We start from the raw sequence: 22,315 nt of genomic DNA on the forward strand, positions 1-22,315 counted from the left end.
TAGATAAATCTCATAAGGACACAGGGACTTGTCATTTTGGTGAGTTTTTAAAGGATCAAGTTATCTGGGCCATGCAGGCATGCCTCTTCCTTGAAAAGAACATGTTATTGTACCTTGCATCTCTTACTACTGAGAAGGTACCACAGTGCTTGGTAGGTCTTTTTGGATTTTGGAGACTACATATACTGTAATTGGGAATACTGGCCTGACCCATCTATGAGATGACTTTGACATGTTAAGTGGGACTAAAAACAAGAAAAGACATAGAGGAAGGTCTGGCTATAGTACAAGTGGCACTGTCTCTTGGGATAAACCCCCTGGCAGATTCCATGGTGCTAGAGATATTTGTGGTAGGTGAAGATGCCATATAGAGTCTCTGGTGAACCTGAACAGTAAAGGTGAAGCACAAACCCCTAGGGTTCTGAAGTAAGTCCACACTGTCTACCACAGAGAAATATATACCATTTAGAAAGAAGCTGCATATTTGCTATTTGGTTCTGGTAGAGAATGAATGAGTGTCTGTCCATGGGACATTAATCGACTATGCAACCAGAACTTCCCTCGTGAGCCGGGTTCCATCAGACCTACCAGGTCATAAGATTGGGCCATCACAGCAGCAATCCATGGTATGATAGAAGTAGTGTATTTGGAATTAGATCTGAGTATGTCCAGAGGGAATGAGTAAGTTACATGAACCAGTGCCCCAGTCCCTGTTGTTGCAATAAGGCCTCTCTTTCAGCTCACATCTGTGGCCTCATAAGGCCTTCTCTATGACTGGTTGATAGAGGAGGAAAAAGCCTGAGTCTGGTTCCTGTGTTGATGTGAACAAATAATGAATGACAGCTGCACTACAGGCCCAGTCTGAGGCAACTCTGAAATACAGTAGTAAGGAAAAATGCTTCAAGTTGCAGAGCTGATCAATCATCCACTTTGGGTGAAGACATAAATAAGCATATATATGGACTTCTGGGCAGTGGTGAATAGTTTGACTGGTTGGTCAAGTTGTTGGGAGAAGCAAGATTGGAAGGTCAAGGCAAAAGGAGAGGCATGTGGATGGACCTAAAGGCGTGCACACAGTGTGAGGATCTTTATGTCTCACAGTAAGGCTCATGAGAGAACATCCACTGAAAAAGAAGCACTAAACAAGTCAACAGAATGACTTGCTCAGTAGATGTCAGCCAGCCTCTGTTGTTGGAATACCAGCACTTGCACAATGCACTATGAATGGAGTAATCATGATATCAGAGATAGAAACTACATATTGGACCAACAACATGGGCTCTCTCTTACCAAGACTTATTAGCTACTACCACTTGGTATCTTGAGTATCTTTCTGATCTTTCAGTACCAGAGGCCAACGCTAAAACCTCAATATGGTACTTTCCCTTGAAGAGACAAACCAGACATTTGGTGGCAAGTTGATTACATCCTGCCCTGTAGATTTACTTTTATCCTGAGTAAGGACTTACCTTTCTTGCCTGCAGTGCATCAGACAACTCTACTGTTTGAGTTCTCAAAGAAAGTCTGATTTACCAACATGAGGTCCTGCATATTACTACTTTGCATTAACGAATTCACTTCACGGCAAAGGAGGAATGACAATGGGTGTGTCACTATGCAATCCACTAGTTCTATCATATGTCACATTACCCAGAAGCTGCCAGCCTAAAAGAGTACTAGCATAGTCTCTTGAAGGCTCAGATAAGGCAACATCTTAGATATGATGCCTATGATTTGGAGATTCTGTCCTTTAATGAAGAAGTCTATGTCTTGAACGAACCGTCATTATATGGTGCTCCATCTCCAACAGGTAGACTACATAGATATGGGGGAAAATGGGTGGAAGAAGGAGTGGCCCCACTCACCATCATTCCCAAAGACGCACTTGAAAATTTTAAGTTCTGTGGTTCTAGGTGGCCTGGTTTCTAGAAGGTGGATACGTCTACCAGGGGACACTGTAAGATTCCTAATAAACTTAAAGCTATGGCTGCCACCTGGTGATTTGGGGTTTCTCATGTCAATAGAACAGCAGGTAAAGAAAGGGATTAACATACTGGAAAAGCTAACTTGACCATCATGAGTAGGTAGAGTTGTTATCCCTATATCCATTTGTTAACTGTGAATGGACAATGGACCTGGAAAGAAGGGGCTGGAGACCAGGGAGGCCAGCCATGTTTCTTGCATGTCCAGACTCCCAGAGATCTTGAGCTCCTCAGGACTGATTCTACCTCCTCAGCAATGAGCTTAGAATATGGCAGGAAAGGAGGTCATCCTCAAGGTGACCTCCAGAAACTATCTCCAGAAAGCACAACCGTGAAACATTCCCAACCATTGCAAGGCCTGCAGAGTGGCTCCACTATCAGGGAAGGAAATGTGTTCATTAACTATGGGCCAAGAGGGAATATGGCAATTGGGCTCTGAATGTCAGGAAATAGTGCTATAGGTAGAAGTAGGAGAGCTTGCCCAAAAGCCAAACTGAAGAAATTGTTCAGTGCTGACTGAAATGGCCACTTCTGGGGCTTGTGAGAATTTGACTTCATCAGCCAGCAGAGGAATCAGCTTGATACATCAGAGATTTTTCAAGGCTCTATTGGGAAACTGGATTCTTTTTTTTTTTTTAACATCTTTATTGGAGTATAATTGCTTTACAATGGTGTGTTAGTTTTTCTTTATAACAAAGTGAATCAGCTATACATATACATATATCCCCATATCTCCTCCCTCTTGCGTCTCCTTCCCACCCTCCCTATCCCACCCGGACTTGAGGACATGGGGAGGGGGAAGGGTAAGATGTGACAAAGTGAGAGAGTGGCATGGACATATATACACTACCAAATGTAAAATAGATAGCTAGTGGGAGGCAGCCACATAGCACAGGGAGATCAGCCCGGTGCTTTGAGAAACTGGATTCTTATTTTGGAATTTTCCTTTTTCTGTATCCTATTACTTGACACCAAGTATTCCTCACATTGTTCCATATTTGTTCAACGTTCCTTATATGCTGAGTGCCTACAGTGTGCCAGGCCCTGTGTGGTTCAAGTAGTGGTGAGATTGGGGGAGTGAGATTGGGGGGCCAGGATAAGATACAAGGTTGTGTTAGCCATGGCACCTTTCCTTGAGGAGCTTGAGATCCAGCAAGGCAGACAGCACTTTGATCAAAAACAGTGTAAAATTGCTAGAGCAGAAGTCTAAGCACACCACCGTGGGACTCCAAAGGAATAAGAAGCTGTTTAGCTGCCTGGAGATCAGAGAAGTCTTCACAAAGGAGAGGATACTGGAGCAGAGGATTGATTAACAAATAGAAGCTTAAGGTTGAGAAGAGGAGAAAGGTCATTCTTGGCAGAGAGAACTGAGTGTGCAAAGACACCAAAGTAAGAAATATGGCTGTATTTTGTGGAATGGTAAGTGAGCCTTTGTGGGAATCTGATCCATTACAAAGTTGTGCAGGCTGTTCTCTGCCTAAGAGTGCCTGGCCCAAGAGGTCACATAGGTGCCGATACCCAGCTTACATTCTGCGTGTCAACTCAGACATTCTGGAAAGAAGTGGCTTCTTCTAGAGAAAGGGGTTTTATTCTATAAGTTTTTATTATCAGTGGACCCAGTCCCTCCATTATTTTCCTTCTGTCTTAAAGCTTCATCTCAGAGTACGATGGTGAATGACCCCCCAAGATATTCTCAGACTCAAATCAGATGTCAGTGGCAGGATTTTCTTGTGAATCCTTGCCAAGACCTAGGGTTGATTGCCCTTGCTTTTCTCTTGAAACCCTGACACATTCTGGGGAAGGACAATCTGGAGATGTTCTCCTTGGGAGGCCCCTTGTGGCTTTGGAGAGCAGGGTGCCCAGGAAGTGCAGAGTGACTCAAGGGAGCCAAGGAAAGGGCAGGGAGAGAGGCAGTTGGTAGCCAACACACATAAAAAATAGTGCCACCCATGGTCCCTAAATACATTTCATACTCAATTAGACTCAACCAGTTACACCTGCTTCCTCCTACCCCCAAGTATATACACACACACACACACACACACACACACACCCTTTAAGGGATAAAAAAGGAAAAGGAGGCAAAACTAGAAGCTGATGACCTATCTCACAATATCTAGAGCAGCGGCATCCAGGGCCGGTGCCGGGGTCGTGGTTGGGGCCAGGGGCCGAGGCCGCGGAGCTCCTGGAGGCAAGGCCGAGGACAAGGAGTGTCTCCCTATCACCAAGCTGGGCCGCCTGGTCAAGGACATGAAGATCAAGTCCCTGGAGGAGATCTATCTCTTTTCTCTGCCCATCAAGGAATCTGAGATCATTGATTTTTCTTGAGGGCATCCCTCAAGGATGAAGTTTTGAAGATCACGCCTGTGCAAAAACAGACCCGTGCTGGTCAGCGGACCAGGTTCAAGGCATTTGTCGCCATCAGGGATTACAACAGACATGTTGGTTTGGGTGTGAAGTGCTCTAAGGAGGTAACCACTGCCATCCGTGGGGCCATCATTCTGGCCAAGCTTTCCATCGCCCCCGTGCGACGAGGCTACTGGGGGAACAAGATCGGCAAGCCCCATACCGTCCCTTGCAAGGTGACTGGCCGCTGTGGCTCTGTGCTGGTGCGCCTCATCCCTGCACCCAGGGGCACTGGCATCGTGCCCAAGAAGCTACTGATGATGGCTGGAATTGACTGCTGCTACACCTCTGCCAGGGGCTGCACTGCCACGCTGGGTAACTTCGCCAAGGCCAATTTTGATGCCATTTCCAAGACCTAAAGTTATATCACTCCTGATCTCTGGAAAGAGACTGTGTTCACCAAGTCTCTGTATCAGGAATTCACTGACCATCTTGTAAAGACCCACACCAGAGTTTCCGTGCAGAGGACTCAGACTCCAGCTGTAGCCACCACATAGTTTTCTATAAGAAAAATAAAGTGAATGAAGCTAGTTTAAAAAAACAAAACAAAGCAAAACAAAAAAAAACCTTCCTTCTTTCCCTCACCCACTCTACCACTTTCCTTGGACTGTTACCCAGTTTGCTCTGGCAGTACTGGGGCTGGCTGCCAGCCTCTCATGCCTACTGGAGCCACTGCACCCCTCTGCCTCAGAGGTCACAACCTGTTATTGGTCTCTCACCACCAGTGCCCTCGACTTGGAGGCCAGATGACTTTGTGTCTCCTTACTTCTTTGTAAAGAGTCCCCGGTACTCTATATCCCAACTTCTGTGACCGTGATCAGTTCAGTTATCAACATGAAATCTGTTTCCTCATCTCTAAAACAGTAATAATGTAATAATAATAACATCTATCTCAGAGGGTTGTTTGTGAGAATTAATTGAGATTTTTCTGGGTAAAACACCCAACACAGTGCCTAGCACATAGTAAAAACTCACTAAATCTTATTGACTAGCATCTATTTCACACAGATGCACTTCAGTCACACGGGAAGTGACTGAGTAGGGACTTGAACTAAATTTTTATGACTTGGTCCAATGCATAAGTTCATGGATATTTCCACTTATCCTAGAAGGGAACTTTGAGTTTCTTTTCAACTTACTTTCTGAGTATCTACTATGTGTAAGGTGCTTGGGCTTGGCACTGGAGATACCGAGATGAATAAGACATTATTCCTGTCATTGAGTTCATTGTCTCATAGGGGGAGAATGGTGGCTAAGTGATCAGTTACAGTACAAGGAGATAATGTTGTTATCAGTTGATGCAAAACTTTGTGGAAGCACAATTGAGAGACAATTGGTGTAAAGTGAGGATACGGGGAAAAATTCCAGCATGAGATGTCATCTCAGGTGAGTCTTGTCAGATGAGTGAGAGTGGTCTTATGAAGGGGAGAGGTATGAGTGTGTAGCTGGTGGGGGTTGTGAACAGGATCCAAGTCCAGGCTAAGGGACTGGAGCAAGTAGGATCCTAGTGGGGGAGAGTATTTAAGGGCTGAAGCATGAGGAATGAGGCAGGACATGAAGTTAGAGAGTTAGGTAGAGGCCAGGTCATGAGAATTCTTAGACACCAGGTTATGGAACTTTTTCCTGAGAGTAATGGGGAGAAATAATTGGTTGTAAATAGGAGAATGACATAAATATTATATTTAGATATGACATTTAAAAAGACTCAGGTGGGTAAACCAGATAAGAGACTATTGTAGTAATACAGGTTAGAGATGATGTTGGCTTACACTAAGGTAGTAGTAGTAGAAATGGAAAGTATATATCTGATAGGAGATATGTTTAGACGATAGAATGGACAGGACAGGACTTACTGATGGATTGGATATAAGGGGTGAGGAAAAGAGAGAAATCCAGGGTTATAATAAGGATTTTGGCTTAAGCAATTGGGTAAACGTGGTGGCATTCAGTAAGACTGGGAACATAGAATTTTCCCCCTATCCTCCCCTTTTGCACATGAGGAAACAGAGTCCTTCAGAGGGGAAGTCGTGTGAGGTTGCACAAAAAGTTAGGGACAAATGGCGGAACCTGGACTCATTTTTTATTTAGTTTTTGCTCAGTACTTTTTCTACTGCACCAAAAAGTTCCTGTGCTCAGCAATCTTTGTACATTGGTAAGAGGTAAATGAATCAAATTAGCATCAAAAGTCCAATATCAAAGCAGGGAGGGTAAATGGTTGGGTCATAAATCTACAGTTTTGTTAACATGACACATTAAAGAGAATTTATTCACTAGGCATTGATTTTTTTCTTTTAGCGTTGGACTTGAAATGAATGATTTCATATAAAGCAAAACACACTACCCTTGGTATTTAATGAGAGAAGAATCACAGCTTAGTCGGGAAGACATGTGGTTCCTGACCATGAAGAAAGAAAGGCCTGGGTGATGAGGGAGAGATAGTTTTTATTCTCTAAGGAGTTTCAGTCATCAGGAACCTCTAAGTCTGGTAAAGGAAAAATTCATTCATCCAATATATAGCTATTGGGGACTTATATTCTAGGAATTATTCTAGGCACAGTGGAATATAGGTCCCCAATAAAAATATGTTGGATGAATGAATATTTAGTGGGGGAAATAGACAACAAAGAATACATTTAATATGTAAGTAAAATATATAGTATGTTTTACTATATATTAATAAGTGCTAAGGAAAAATATAAAACAGGTGTTATGAACAGAACTGTGTCCCCTCCAAATTCATATATTGAAGTCTCAACCCCCAGTGCCTCAGAATGTGACTGTATTTGTAGATAAGAGCTTCAAAGAGTTTTAAATTAAACGGGGGTCCTTAGGGTGGGCCCTAATCCAATGTGATTGGTGTCCTTATAAGAAGAGGAAATTTGGACACAGACATGTACAAAGGGAAGACCATGTAAAAAACACAGGGAGAAGACAGCCATATATAAGCCAAGGAGAGAGGCTTCAGAAGAAATAAACCCTGCTTACTCACAGACCTGTAGGCTCCACAAGTGTGAGAAAATAAGTTTCTGTTCTTTAACCCACCCAGTCTGTGGTGCTTTGTTATGGTACCTCTAGCAGACTGCAGGGATATATACATACAGCAGGGGAAGGGGATAGGGAGTGCTGGGGTGGGACTAGGTTTGCAATTTCACCTAGAGAAGTAGGTGGCATTTGAACAAAAAATCTAGAGGAAGTGAAGGAACATTACACAGAGATATCTGGGGAAGAATGTTCCAGGCAGAGGAGAGAGCAAGTGTAAAGACCTTGAAGTGAGGGTGTGCCTGGTGAGTTTGAGGAACAACAAGAGAAGACAGGATGGCTAAAGTAGAGTGAGTAAAATCAGAGAGTTAGTAGGTGGTGGATCAGATCATGTAGAGCCTTTTAGGTTATTGTATGGAATTTTATTCCGAGTGAAAATCAGATCTTGCCACTGTGGAAGACAGTTTGTTGGTTTCTTAACAAATTAAAGATAGAATTACCATATGACCCAGCACTTTCATGTACATACCCAAAAGAATTGAAAACAGAGATGCAAATAGATACTTGTATATGAATATTCATAGCAGCCTTATTCATAATAGCCATAAAAGGAAACAACCCAATGTCCAACAACAGATGACTGGATAAACAAAATATGGTATAGCCATACAATGGAATATTGCTCAGCCATAGAGAGGAATGAGATATGGGTACATGCTACAACATGGATGGACCTTGAAAACATCATGATAGGTGAAGGAAGCCATACACAAAAGGCCACATATTGTATAGTTCCATTTATATGAAATGTTTAAAATAGGCAAATCCATAGCGACAGAAGGCAGATTAATGGTTGCTAGGGGCTGGTTAGAGGGCAGAATGGGGATTGACTATTTAATGGATATGGGGTTTCCTGTAGGGGTGATAAAATTCTACAGCTAGATAGTGGTAATGATTGCACGACACTATGAATGCACTAAAAATCATTAATGGTAAGTTTTATGTTATGTGTATTTCACCACAATAAAAAATACTTAGATCCAAAGAAGTATTTTGAATAAAGTGGCATGATCTGACTTATATTTTTAAAAGATCATTCTGGCTTCTCTGTTGAGAAGCAAAGTATAGGTGGGTGGCAAGAATAGAAGCAGGGAGCTCAATTAGAGGCTCTTTAGTAATCAAATCAGGAGATTAGACAGGTGGATAGGAATCTGGAGCTTAGGGGAGAGGTCTTGGGAAGGAGATACTAATTTGGAAGTCTTCAGCATATAGATGATATTTAAAGCCATGAGACTGGTTGGGATCACCAAGAGATGGTTCTCCCATTTCATATAGACTTTAGTCCCTTACATGGTGGAACTTCAATTCCAATAGAGGAGACACAGTTGCTTTACAGTAAGAGGACTTCAACTTTTAACAGGAGATGATCTTCACCCTGGGGAAGCTTGTCTGTTGGGAGAAACTGTTGTTACCCTGATGTATCCCCAGTGTGATGGAGAAGCAATGGTCTCCTTACTCTAAAGATCTCCCAATATGACTAGGGAGATGTTGTCCACTCACTCTAAGTAGCCCCCAGCCTAAGAAAAAAGCATTGTTCCACACCAGGGCGTCTCCCCTAGTTTAATGGGGAAGGCATGGACCCCACTCTGGACTCCCTAGTCCTTATGCCTGTAGCTCGGAGGAAGGGGCAGAGAAAGCACTAGCATTGCTCAGGCAGCAGCAACAACTCACAGAACTAAAGTTAACAATGAAGAGATCCATGCATGTTACGGCCCAAAGCTGTATACCAGTTAATGTCCATGTCTGGGAAGAGCAATTAGAGTTCATTAATTGAGTTGCTGGTAACACTGCCATTCTCAAGGCTAATTATCTTTAATTGGAGTTGTCTACTTTGATAATAAGCATTCAGCCCCCTTCCATTCAGTTTAACAATGTTCCAGGCACTATCCTAGACACTTCAGGGAATACCACACTTTAAGGAGCTCAATGTTTTGTCATGGGACCATCCTGGTACATAGATAACTCCAACCTAAGGCAGAAACTGATGAGTGCAGTAGAGAGTATATACTAGGGTTAGATCAGTACAAAGATACTTAAGGGGAAGATTAATTCTGCCTGAGGAGGGGAGCATTTGATGGAGCTTTACAGAGGAAGCAACGTTTGAACTGGAACTTAGGAGAATGAGTAATATTTCCACAGGCATTCCAGGCAGATACAACAGCATAAGCAAGTGATTGGGGGTTGAAGAATGCAGAGCATATATAGTTACTAATATAACTATTAATTTATTTATCTCATTTATTCATTAATTTAGCAAATATTCACTGAGTACTTGTTATGTTCCAGGAACCCTCCTCAGTGCTTTGGATACTGCAGTGAGCAAAATAAATCCCCTGTCCTCATGGAGCTTTCATTCTAGACGGCTGGGATAGATTATAAACAAATAAGCAAATAAGTATGTAATTTGTTAGATAATAATAAGTGTTTCAAAGAAAAAAGCAGAATAAAGGGGTAGAGAGTGATGGGGGAGACGTTGTGCTATTTTATACAGGGTGTTCAGGGAAGTCATGTCTGCTAAGATGTCATTTGAGTAGAGACATAGATGACATGAAGGAATGAATTAAATATGTATCTAGTATAAGAACATTTCGAATGCAGAAAATAGCAAGACTCCGTGGCAAGAGTATGCTATATCTTGGGATCAGCAAGGCCTGAGCAACAGAAAGAACAAAGTTATCATTTACCTAGAAGAGGAAGCCTAAGATAAGGAATAGACTTGGGATTTATGGAAGATCTGGAGTTTGGTTTAGGGCATTTTAAGTTTAAGATGTTTATTAGCCATCCAAGTGGAGGTGTCCAACGGGAAGTTGGATATATTAATCTGTAGTTTAGGGGATATGTGCTTCTGAAGCTAAAATTTGGGAAGTTGATGGCACATAGATGATATTAAACATGATGTGGCTGGATGATATCACAAGGGAGGAACTGGAGATGGAGACATGGTCTATGGACTGAGCTCTGAGTTGCTCCAATGTTAAACATTTGGATTGATGCGGCAGAACCAATAAAAGAGACTTGAAAGAAATGGTGAGTGGTGTTTTTTGTAAAAGTGAAGGCAAGAAGTAATGGAGCTTTGAATTACAGTTCTGGCAGCGGGGATGTAGAAATAGGTCAGAGTTTAGCAAAGCATCATAAGAGTAAAATCATCAGTATTGGGCATGGGTGTGAGGGTGGACACAGAGAGAGAAGGGCACAGAAAGCCTCCTGGGCATGATTCTGGCTCAGACAACTTGGTAGATTGTGGTGTCCTTAACTAATACAGGGGCTATTGTCAGGGAAGGGGAGAACTGGTTTGAGCAGAGAGAAGTAGAAGGAAGAGTCAGGGAAATGTTAAGTTCGATTTGAGACATTTGAGTTTGAAATTCTTAAGGCATTCAAGAGGAAATGTCAGATTGGCAGTTGGAAATGCCAAGACCTAGAACCATATAAACGCTGACATTGTTTCTTCAGTCACTAATCACTATGTGTCTATAACTCAGTCTCATAATGTGGTGTCCACTGATGGGTGAAGGTTGGAGGGAAAAGATATTTAGTAAGGAGGAGATTCAAATTTCTGAATCTACTCTGTCAGTTAGTAACTCTGGGACCTTGGGCTAGTTATATCATCTCTCTAAGCCTAGGTTTCCTCATTCGTAAATGGGAGACAATGTTAATACTTCACTGGTTTTCTTTTTGAGGATTAAATGAGTAATTGCATAGAAAAAAATCTTGGGAGAAGTAAGTGCTTACAGAATTTTGGTTGAGTGAGGCTACGAATGGATTAGTTTGAGCACCTCCCAGGAGCACAAGGGAACTCCAGATGGGCAGCTACAAACCAGGCAGGGCATGCCTGGGGCGTGAATGAGGAGTAGGAATAAAAAGGACCTTTCTGGAACTTCCTGGAAGCTCCCTAGAGATCCTAGAAATTTAGATGGTAACCTTCAAGAAGGGCTGCCGGGAGGTCCCATCTCACTTGCATGCCTAGTCTGTCTTGCACATAGAGAGCGTGAAACCAGCTGGGACCCCTCTCTTGTGGTATAGGGAATAAGTCCTCTGTGCCAATTTCCCCAGAAAGGGAGCTGTCTCTGGGGACTAGATGGAGATTAGAGGGGGAATAAGGGACCAGGAACTCAGGGTTTGTGGGCAGAGCAACACTAAAGTGGGTTAGTGGTGACTGGGCAGGGGCAGATAGAGATAAAGAGGGAAAAGGTAAAAAGTTTTATAAAATCACATTAATAATACATGAAATCAAGAGAAAGAGAAAGACAAACAGACAGCCAGACTGACTGACAGAGACTGGAAATGGAATGAGAAGGTAATTTCCACTACAGTAGTGCCTGTCAAAACCTAGCAGAGGGCCTGACACTCAGTAGGTAGGTAGGTAGTGAGTATTTGTTGAATGAATGAAAGCATGAATGGGGCAGGGAGCAAGTTGGGAGGAGAGACAGACAGAGACAGAGAATTGTATGAGTGGTGGAAGAGTGATTTTGTAACTGAAATCAATTCAACAAACATTTATTGATCTCCTATCGCCTGCCAAGTACTGAGAAAATTAGAGCCTGGAGGCATTGCACTGAGTCACGAATAGCTCTGAGCTCTAGTAGGCTGGCAGCTGTGTTAGAGAGCAGCATTGGAAAGTGGTCACTGTTATCAATTGTTGACATTCTGGATATTCCCCAGAATATCCTTACTCTGCCTACTTCTGGTGTGCTTAGTGTCCCTGCCCTTCTATAGGTCAAACTTTAGGAAACCCAACAAGCATGTTTTAATACGTTATTACCATACAAAACTGGGAAGAAACTTCAGTTGGAATGTCAGGCACTGGAACCCTGGAACAAAGGTATCATCATTCCTATTTTAGAGATGAAAAAACTGAGGCTCATAAGTTGAATGGCTTGCTCAAGATCTCACGGTAGCAAAGCCAGGGTTCAAACAGAGTTCTCTTTGCTGTTCAGTGCTCTGTCCTCTCTCTCCTGGCTGCCTTCATAAATTCTGCACACACATAACCCCCATACCACCTTCCAAAGACTGGATAAATGAAAACGCAGACATCTAAAGGCAGCACATGTTGAACAGAGGCATATGCTGCATGGAAGAGTCTCGACTTTACATCAGGGATTCACATAAGAAGACTCTCAGTGCAATTCAATTATTATCTCATTATTAACTCATTCACTGAATCCCTCGTATATTCAACTATGGTTCAAACATGGGTTGATATCATACTATGTGCCCAAAAGAGTTGTGACTGTAAATAGAAGTAAGTCGGAAATGATGAGTACCTGGAGAACATTTCATTCCACTGGGTGATGGGGAAACCAAGGATAACAATGATAATAGCTAACATTTAATGAGTACTTACATTTTTCCAACTACTTCCCATGGTTTAACTTCTTTTATCCCCAAAATAACTGTATGAGGTGTAGGTACCACTATTTCCCTCATTTTATGATTAATAAATGGAGGTCCAGAGAGATCACACAACTTGCTTAAGGTCACACAGCTGTGTGGTAGAACTGGGATTTGAATCCAGAAAATCTGACTCCAGAGTCCCCATTGACAGTTCCTGGCTAGAATAAGTGCTAAATTCTCCATCCTCTTCTTTCACTCATTCTCACATTCCTTCCGCTCCTGTCAAAGAGAATCCCACTCCCCTTCCTGTATCATTCTCTTTACCATCCCCATGATTTTGTTTCTTCTGTTACCTTTGCCAGGGATGCTCTCCTCATTGCTTTATCTTGCCCCATAAAAACTCTCCTTATACTGAAAATGGCAGTTCAGATGTTGCCAACTCCATCATGAAGCTTAACATGAACCCCCCTAAGAAATGTGAAGTGAGCTCTTCCTCATTCTCTTCAGGATGCCATGATTTTGATTTAGATCTTTTGTAGCACTTACTATGTCCTGCTTATATTTATGTTCTTATATTGTTGTTACTGTAATTTATCTTTGCTCCTCATTGCAGTTTCGTTAAGAGCTAGGACCAAGTCTGGAACCCTCGAAATGTTTGGCATGGTGCTTAGGGGTTGTAGGTGTCTGTTTGCATAGAAGTAAGTTATCCGATGCTTGGTTTCCCAGACATACGTGAGCCTCATGCAGTAAGTCTCAGTTCATGAATATAAGTTACTTCTACCTACCTACCTTATAAAGGGATTCTTCACATCCTTGCTTCAGGCTACAGATAATGGTGTGGAACATAGTTGTGATGATGCAATAAAAGATAGTGATGAACTTGTTTTCATCTTGGAATGCCAGTGAATGAGATTTTAGGTACATAGAGGTGACTGCACCACCAGAGCCAAATGGGAACTATAGCTGGGAATGACTTTGGGATGGAAAGGTGCATAGTGGAGGGCAAGTCAGGAGGGTCCATAGGAGATGAGGATGAACCTAAAGGGCCAAATCAGGCTCATGTACTGCCACCCAGCAGCAGCAGTTCACTGAGGCTAGTAGTGTAAGAGAATTTCAGATTTAGCACAGTCTGGATCTTACAGGTAAAGGAGACACAGTAGAGTGGCGACATAGTGGACATGAGGATTCCACTGAAAGTGTTTACTCTTATCCAGCAGCTGGCCACCAGACCCATGGAGACCCTCTCTAAATAAGTGTGTAACACAGAACGTTACAGATAGCCCAGATTTAGGCCATGGCAGCCAAGTGGAAGCAGGGAGGAGGTAGTTTGTTATCTGGAGAAAGTAGTGGGCCAGGAAGAGAGTCAGGGTAGAAGTCAGGCCATTGGCCAGTATGTGTGGGCTGATGCTATTGCAGTAGCAGATGTCCAGGAAAGAGAGATTGCTGAGGAAAAGATACATAATACGGCATGACGCAGTTGGTTAAGCCAGATGAGGAGGATGAGGAGGACATTGTCAACCAGAGAGATAAGATAGACTGACAGTATGATGCTGAAGAAGAGTACTTGTACTTGTGGATAATTGGATAGGGCCAGGAGCAGTCATCACTGTAGAATTTTCTGTCCATTGTCTTCCCCAATGTTGGCTTTAGGGGGGAAATGATTATAGAATCCTTTGGGTGCTGTCTGGACTGATGATCCCTTAAACCCTGGCCATTATACCGAGTCCATGAAAATGGTCACAGATTGAGTATCCTGAACACAGATTAAGTCCCTAACTGAGAGAGTTGTATCCAGTCAGGATTTGAAATACTTTTGCTCACATATTGCCAAGGTTTCTTCTCTAACCTTGTCCTCCCCTTGCAGATTTGGATACTATTGCAGGAATTCTGAGGGGGTGTGTTTCCTTCTAAAACTTCTTTCTCCCAGGCCATCAAAGTGTGCAAGAAGGGAGCAGTTTCTTGGTGAAATGAATGCATGAATGAATTAATGCAGAGACCTCTGAATTTTTTGAGGTCTTGTCTGGGGTCAGATGAATTTTGAGTACAGTCCATTATTATGAAAATTTTATTCCCCTTCCAAAGCCCACCTATCCTCATGTTGTTATTTTTTGTTTGACTGGTAATTTCTACCTTCTTTTAGGAAACTTAAGATTTCTAAGGAAGCCACTGTGGAGGTGGGGAAAATGAAAAGAGGAGGATGAAAAGATCAACAAACCAAACTGACCAGCTCAATCAATTTGATTCAGATAGTTGCATCAAGTAATTGACACTTATATTTGATTATTTAGGGTTGTATGGCCGTGGAGACAGAACATTTTATTTTCAGCTATTCACTGTTGTTGTGTAACACATAGTCAAGGAATCAAAAGGGAATGTTTCAAATTAAGTCATGCTTAAGGCTAAGCTTGTAGTCACCCAAGTAACTACTTGATTCAATGATAAAAATGTCATTGAACCAGTTGTAGTGGTGGAGTATGGGCAGAACGGAAGACCTTGGCTTTCAACTTGTCCTTGAGTGGTGTGGCTGGAATAATTACAATTGACTTGTATCCTGCTTGAAGCCAGCAGGATAGGTGAAAAACTAGATTTATAAAACAAATGCATACCAAGTCTTTCTATTTTTTTCATTTTGAATCATTGTTCTCCTTTTATTTTATTTTTAAAATTTATTTTCATTTATTGAAGTAGAGTTGACTTACAATATTATATTTGTTCCAGGTTTACAACATAGTGATTTGAGATTTTTATAGATTACACACCATACAAAGTTATTATAAAATATTGATTATATTTCCTGTGCCACACATTACATTCCTGTGACTTATTTATTTTATAACTGGTAGTTTCTACCTCTTAATCCCCTTCGTCTGTTTCACCCCTCCCCGCAATCCTCTTCCCTCTGGTAACCATTAGTTTGTTCTCTATATCTGTAAGTCTGTTTCTGTTTTGTTATATTTGCTAAGTTGTTCTGTTTTTCTTTTTTAATTTCACATATAAGTGAAAACAGAGTATTTGTCTTCATTTGACATACTTCACTAAGGAGGGAATTTCACATAAATACGAGATTTCATTCTTTTTATGACTAGGTAGATTTCCATTATATATAGGTACCACATCTTTTTTACTCATTCATCTGTCGGATATTTAGGTTGTTTCCATGTCTTGGCTATTGTGAATAGTGCTGCTATGAATAGTGGGGTGCGTGTATTTTTCTGAATTATAGTTTTGTCCAAATATATGCCCAGGAGTGGGATTGCTAAACCACATGGCAACTCTATTTTTAGGTTTTTTTTTTCTGCCACGCTGCTCAGCAGGATCTTAGTTCCCCGACCAGGGATCCAACTCGTGTCCCCTGCAGTGGAAGCACGGAGTCCTAACCACTGGACCATCAGGGAACTCCCTATTTTTAGTTTTTTGGAGGAACTTCCACACTCTCTTCCATAGTGACTGTACTAATTTACATTCCCACCAACAGTGTTCTAGAGTTTCCTTTTCTCCACATCCTCGCCACTACTTCTTATTTCTTGTCTTTTTAACCATAGCCATTCTGATAGGTGTGAGGTAATATCTCACTGTGGTTTTGATTTGCATTTACATATTAGTGATGTTGAGCATCTTGTGTTGTTAACATCTTGTGTTGTATGTCTTCTTTGGAAAAATGCCTATTCAAGTTCTCTGTCCATTTTTAATAGGATTTTTTTTTGATATTGAGTTATATGAGTTCTTTGTATATTTCGGGTATTAACCCCTTATCGAACATATAATTTGCAAATATCTTCTCCCATTCAGTAGGTTGCTTTTTTATTTTGTTGATGGTTTCCTTCAGTGTGCAAAAGCTTTTTAGCTTAGGTCCCATTTGTTTATTTTTGCTTTTGTTACCCCTTGCCTGAGAAGACAGATCCAAAAGAAAACTACCAAGACTGATGTCAGGGAACGTACTGCCTATGTTTTCTTCCAGAAGTTTTATGGTTTCAGGTCTTACATTTGTCTTTAATCCATTTTGAATATATTTTTCTATATGATGTGAGAAAATGTTCTAGTTTCATTATTTTACATGTAGTTATCCAGTTTTCCTAACACCACGTATTAAAGAGACTTTGCCCCATTGTATATTCTTGCTTCCTTTGTCATAGATTAATTGACCATATGTGCATGGGTTTACTTCTGGGCTCTCTACTCTGTACCATTGATCTATGTGTCTGTTTTTGTGCCAGTACCATACAGTCTTTTTTTTTTTAACATCTTTATTGGAGTATAATTGCTTTACAATGGTGTGTTAGTTTCTGCTTTATAACAAAGTGAACAGCTATACATATACATATATCCCCATATCTCTTCCCTCTTGCATCTCCCTCCCACCCTCCCTATCCCACCCCTCTAGGTGGTCACAAAGCACCAAGATGATCTCCCTGTGCTATGTGGCTGCTTCCCACTAGCTATTTTACACTTGGTAGTATGTATAGGTCCATGCCACTCTCTCACTTCGTCCCAGCTTACCTTTCCCCCTCCCCATGTCCTCAAGTCCATTCTCTACGTCTGCGTCTGTGCTTTATAAGTCCTGTGTAAGAAATCTTTGCCTAAATCAGGTCAATTTGAATTTCTCTAGAAGTGTTTTGGTTTTACATTTAGAATAGTGACACATTTGGAGTTAACTTTAAAATATGGGTTAAAGTTCATTTTTATGCTTATGGTGATCCAATTGTTCCAGCATTATTTGTTGAAAATACTATCATTCCTCCATTGAATACCTTGTCACCTTTGCTGAAAATCAATTGATCATGAGTATTTTGGGTCTTTTTCTATACTCTTTTCTATTTTGTTCCATTGATCTATATGTTTACCCTTTTGCCAATACCACACTATCTTGATTACTGTGGCTTCACAGTAAGTTTTGAAAGCAAGTAGTGTATATGGTTATACTTAAAAAAGGGGCCCTTGTATTTTATGAAATATTATAAAATATATGATGGCTGTGATCTGCTTCAAGATAGCTGGTGAGGGACAATTGGATAGAGATGTAGAGGAAATAAAACAGCTGAGTTGGTCATTGTTGAAGCTAGGTGATGTGTAGATGGAGGCACATTCTCTCCACTATGGTATGTGATTAAATTTTCCATTAAAAAAAAAGAAAGTAAGTAGTGTAAGTCTTTCAATGCTGTTCTGTTTCAAAATAGTTTTGGCTATTCTAGTCAATTTGGCCCAACATAAAATAGGACCCTTAAGGATTAAAACTCATGATACAAGACCTATTTAGAGAAAGGGTGATTATTCCCACTGCTTTTCCATTTAGCAGCCAAATTTGGCATGTTCTTAATTTGGAAAGAGTGAACGGTAGTTCTTGATGGATTACCTCAACCTTAAATACAGGGGCCACCCATTAAGGCCCCTGTATTACTTTCATATTGCTGCTGTAACAAATTACCACAAACTTAGTGGCTTTAAACAACACGGCTTTGGAAATATGATGGCCGACAGGCACATGAAAAGATGCTCAACATCGCTAATCATCAGAAAAATACAAATCAAAACCACAATGAGATATCACCTTACATCTGTCAGAATGGCTATCATCAAAAAGTGTACAAAGAACAAACGTTGGCAAGGATGTGGAGAAAAGGGAACCCTAGTACACTGTTGGTAGGAATGTAAATTGGTGCAACCATTATGGATAACATTATGGAGGTGCCTCAAAAAACTAAAAATAGAACTACCATATGATCCAGCAATTCCACTCCTGGTTGTATAACTGAAGAAAATTAAAACACTAATTAAAAAAATACATGCACCTCAAGTCCATTCTCTACATCTGTGTCTTTACTCCAATAAAGATGTTTAAAAAAAATACATGCACCTCAATATTCATAGCAGCATTATTTACAAAAGCCAAGATATGAAAGCAACCTAAGTGTCCACCAACAGAAGAATTGATAAAGAAGATGTGGTATGTATATATATATATATATATATATATATATATATACACACATAGACACACACATACATACTGGAATATTACTCAGCCATAGAAAAGAATGAAATTCTGCCATTTGCAACAACATGGTTGATGGGCCTAGAGGGTATTATGCTTAGTGCAATATGTCATACAGAGAGAGACAAATACTCTATGTTATCACTAACATGTGGAATCTAAAAAAATAAAACAAATATAACAAAACAGAAACAGGCTCACAGATACAGAGAACAAATTAGTGGTTGCCAACAGGGAGAGGGAAGGGGGAGGGAAAGATAAGGCTAGACAATTAAGAGGTACAAACTACTATGTATAAAGTAAATAAACAAGGATATATTGTACAGTATAGGGAAATATAGCCACTATTTCAGAACTATAAATGGAGTATAACCTTTAAAACTTGTGAATCACTATGTTGTACGCTTGAAACTTGTATTGTACAACTGTACTTCAATTTAAAAAATGTTTAATAAATAACTTATAAAAATGAACAAAGGACCTGAATAGACATTTTTTCAAAGAAGACAAACAAATGACCAACAGGTACAGGAAATGTTGCTCAACATCGCTAATTAATCATCAGGGAAAACGCAAATCAAAACCACCATGAAGGGCTTCCCTGGTGGCGCAGTGGTTGGGAATCTGCCTGCCAATGCAGGGGACACAGGTTCGAGCCCTGGTCTGGGAAGATCCCACATGCCGCGGAGCAACTGGGCCCGTGAGCCACAACTACTGAGCCTGCGCGTCTGGAGCCTGTGCTCCGCAACAAGAGAGGCCGTGATAGTGAGAGGTCCGCGCACCGCGATGAAGAGTGGCTCCTGCTTGCCGCAACTGGAGAAAGCCCTCACACAGAAACGAAGACCCAACACAGCCATAAATAAATAAATAAAATATTTTTAAAAAAAAAACCACCATGAAATATCACTTCATACCTTTTAGGATGGTGAATTTCAAAAAGACAGGAGATAAGTGCTGGTAAGGGTGTGGAGAAAAGGGGATGCTTTTACACTGTTGATGGGAATGGGAATTGGTACAATCATTATGGAACAAAGTGCTGAGGCTTCTCAAAAAATTAAATATAGAACAATCATATGATCCAGCAATCCCACTTCCAGATATACATCCAAAGGAAACAGAATCAATATCATGAAGAGATATCTGCACTCTCATGTTTGTTGTAGCATTATTCATGACAGCCAAGATATGGAAACAACTTAAGTATCCACTGATGGATAAATGAATAAAGAAAATGTGATACACACACACACACACACACACACACACACACACACACGTGCACACACACAATGGAATATCATTTAGCCATAAAAAGAGAAATTGTGCCATTTGCAACAACATGGATGAACCTAAAGAACATTATGCTAAGTGAAATAAACCAGAAAGACAAATATTGTATGATCTCACTTATATGTGGAATCTAAAATGTATAACTTATAGAACCAGAGAGTAGGATGGTGGTTGTCAGGCACCGGGAGGTGGGGGAAATGGGGAGATGTTAGTCAAAGGTTAAAAAACTTTCAGTTATATGATTAATAAGTTCTGGGGAACTAATGTACAGCATAGTTATTAACATTGTATTGTAAATTTGTAACTTGCCAAGAGAGTGACCTTAGATGTTCTGACCACAAAACAAAAACAAAAACAAAAAACAATAACAACAGAAAAAACTGTGAGGTGATGGATGTGTTAACCAACTTGATTGTGGTAATCATTTCACAGTGTATGTTTATATTAAATCATAACATTGTACGTCTTTTAAAAAATCATGTTGTTCAATCTAAATGCATACAATTTTTATTTGTCAATCATACTTCAATAAACCTGTGGGGAAATGAATTAATTTATGCCTACATTATTTGATGATTATAAAACACTATACACTTGCTTTGTAATCATCATCATCACTCCCCCCTATCCTTGTTGACTTCCTCTGATCTCTCTAGTGTAGAATGTTCAGCTAAATATAACATTTGTTAGTTCAATAGGCATTTATGAGCCAAACACTGCGTTAGGCTCTGGTAAAATGAGGACTAAGAAGATGGTCTCTGCCTCCAAGGTAATCAGAAGATTATAACGCAGTAGACTAAAGTCAGAATAGAGGCACCTGCAGAGAATACTCTAGGAATATAGGACTAAGGCTTCCAACTCAGACAGAAATGGGGGAAGTGACAGCTGGGCTGAGTCTTAGAGGATGCATAAAATTTATCCAAACAGAGAAAGGTAGGGGGCATTTGAGGCAAGGATGAAAACTGGCAAAGTCATGAAGTTTAGTTGGGATAAATGTAAGCTATTTTGAATTCAAAAAGCCACTGTTGCATCAAAGGACACAATCAACAGAGTGAATGTAACCCACGGAATGGAAGAAAATATTTGCAAATTGTGTATTTGATAAGGGGTCACTATCTAGAATATATAAACAATTCTTACAGCTAACAACTCTATTAAAAATGGGCAAAGGACTTGAATAGACATTTCTCCAAAGAAGATATACAAATGACCAATAAGCACCTAAAAGGATGTATGACATCACTAATCATCAAGAAAAAGTAAATCAAAACCACAGTGAGATATCACCTCATACCTGTAAGGATGGCTACCATAAAAAAACCCCAGAAAATAACAAGCATTGGTGAGGATGTGGAGAAATTAGAACCCTTGTGCAGTGTTGGTGAGAATGTAAGATGGTGCAGCTGCTGTGGAAAACAGTATGGAGGTCCCTCAAAAAATTAAAAAGAGAATTATCATATAATCCAGCAATCCCACTTCTGGGTAGGTACCCAAAAGTATTCAAATCAGTATCTCAAAGAGATACGCCCACGTTTGTACACCCATGCTCACAGCAGCATTATGCACAATATCCTAAAGGTAGAAGCAACTCAAATGTCCATCAACAAATGAATAGATAAACAAAATATGGTATATACATACAATGGAATATTATTCATCCTTGAAAAAGAAGGAAATCCTACATTTCCCATGGTATAACATGAATGAAACTTGAGGACATTATGCTAAGTGAAATAAGCTAGTCATAAAAAGGCAAATATTGTACGATTTCACTTATGTGAGGTACCCAGAATAGTCAAATTCGTAGAGATAGACAATGGAATGACAGTTGCCAGGGGTTGGGGGAAGAAGGGAATGAGGAGTGGTTGTTTAATGGGTATATAGTTTCAGTTTTTCAAGATGAAAAGAGTTCTGGAGTTGGTTGCACAATAATGTGAATGTACTTAACACTAGTGAAATGTACACTTAAAAATTATTAAAATGATAAATCTAAAAAAAATAAAGCAAGTTAATGAATTTAACAAAGCAGAAACAGAGTCATAGATATAGAGAACAAACTAGTGGTTACCAGTGGGGAAGGGGAAGGGGAGAGGAGCAAGATAGGGGTATGGGATTAAGAGATACAAACTCTTATGTATAAAATAAATAAGCAAAAATGTTATATTGTACAGCACAGGGAATAGAGTCATTATCTTATAATAACTTTAAATGGAGTATAATCTATAAAAATATTGAATCACTGTGTTGCACACCTGAAACTAATATAATATTGTAAATC

The 22,315-nt window shown here is 40.4% G+C and overlaps 1 long non-coding RNA gene and 1 pseudogene across 2 annotated transcripts in view; both read left to right on the plus strand.

Annotated features, from left to right (window-relative positions):
• The window catches only part of LOC309652040, a 655,586-nt gene that overhangs the window by 253,898 nt on the left and 379,373 nt on the right, over window positions 1-22,315 (plus strand). The gene's annotated exons all lie outside the window — the stretch shown is intronic.
• On the plus strand, window positions 3,381-17,093 carry LOC309652742 (small ribosomal subunit protein uS5 pseudogene; annotated as a pseudogene). Its single transcript has 2 exons — window positions 3,381-3,401; window positions 4,103-17,093. The product of its transcript is annotated as a small ribosomal subunit protein uS5 pseudogene (transcript).

This window comes from Balaenoptera physalus (assembly GCF_965194825.1).
Source record: "Balaenoptera physalus genome assembly, chromosome: X".
In the NCBI taxonomy this organism is placed as follows: Eukaryota; Metazoa; Chordata; class Mammalia; order Artiodactyla; family Balaenopteridae; genus Balaenoptera; species Balaenoptera physalus.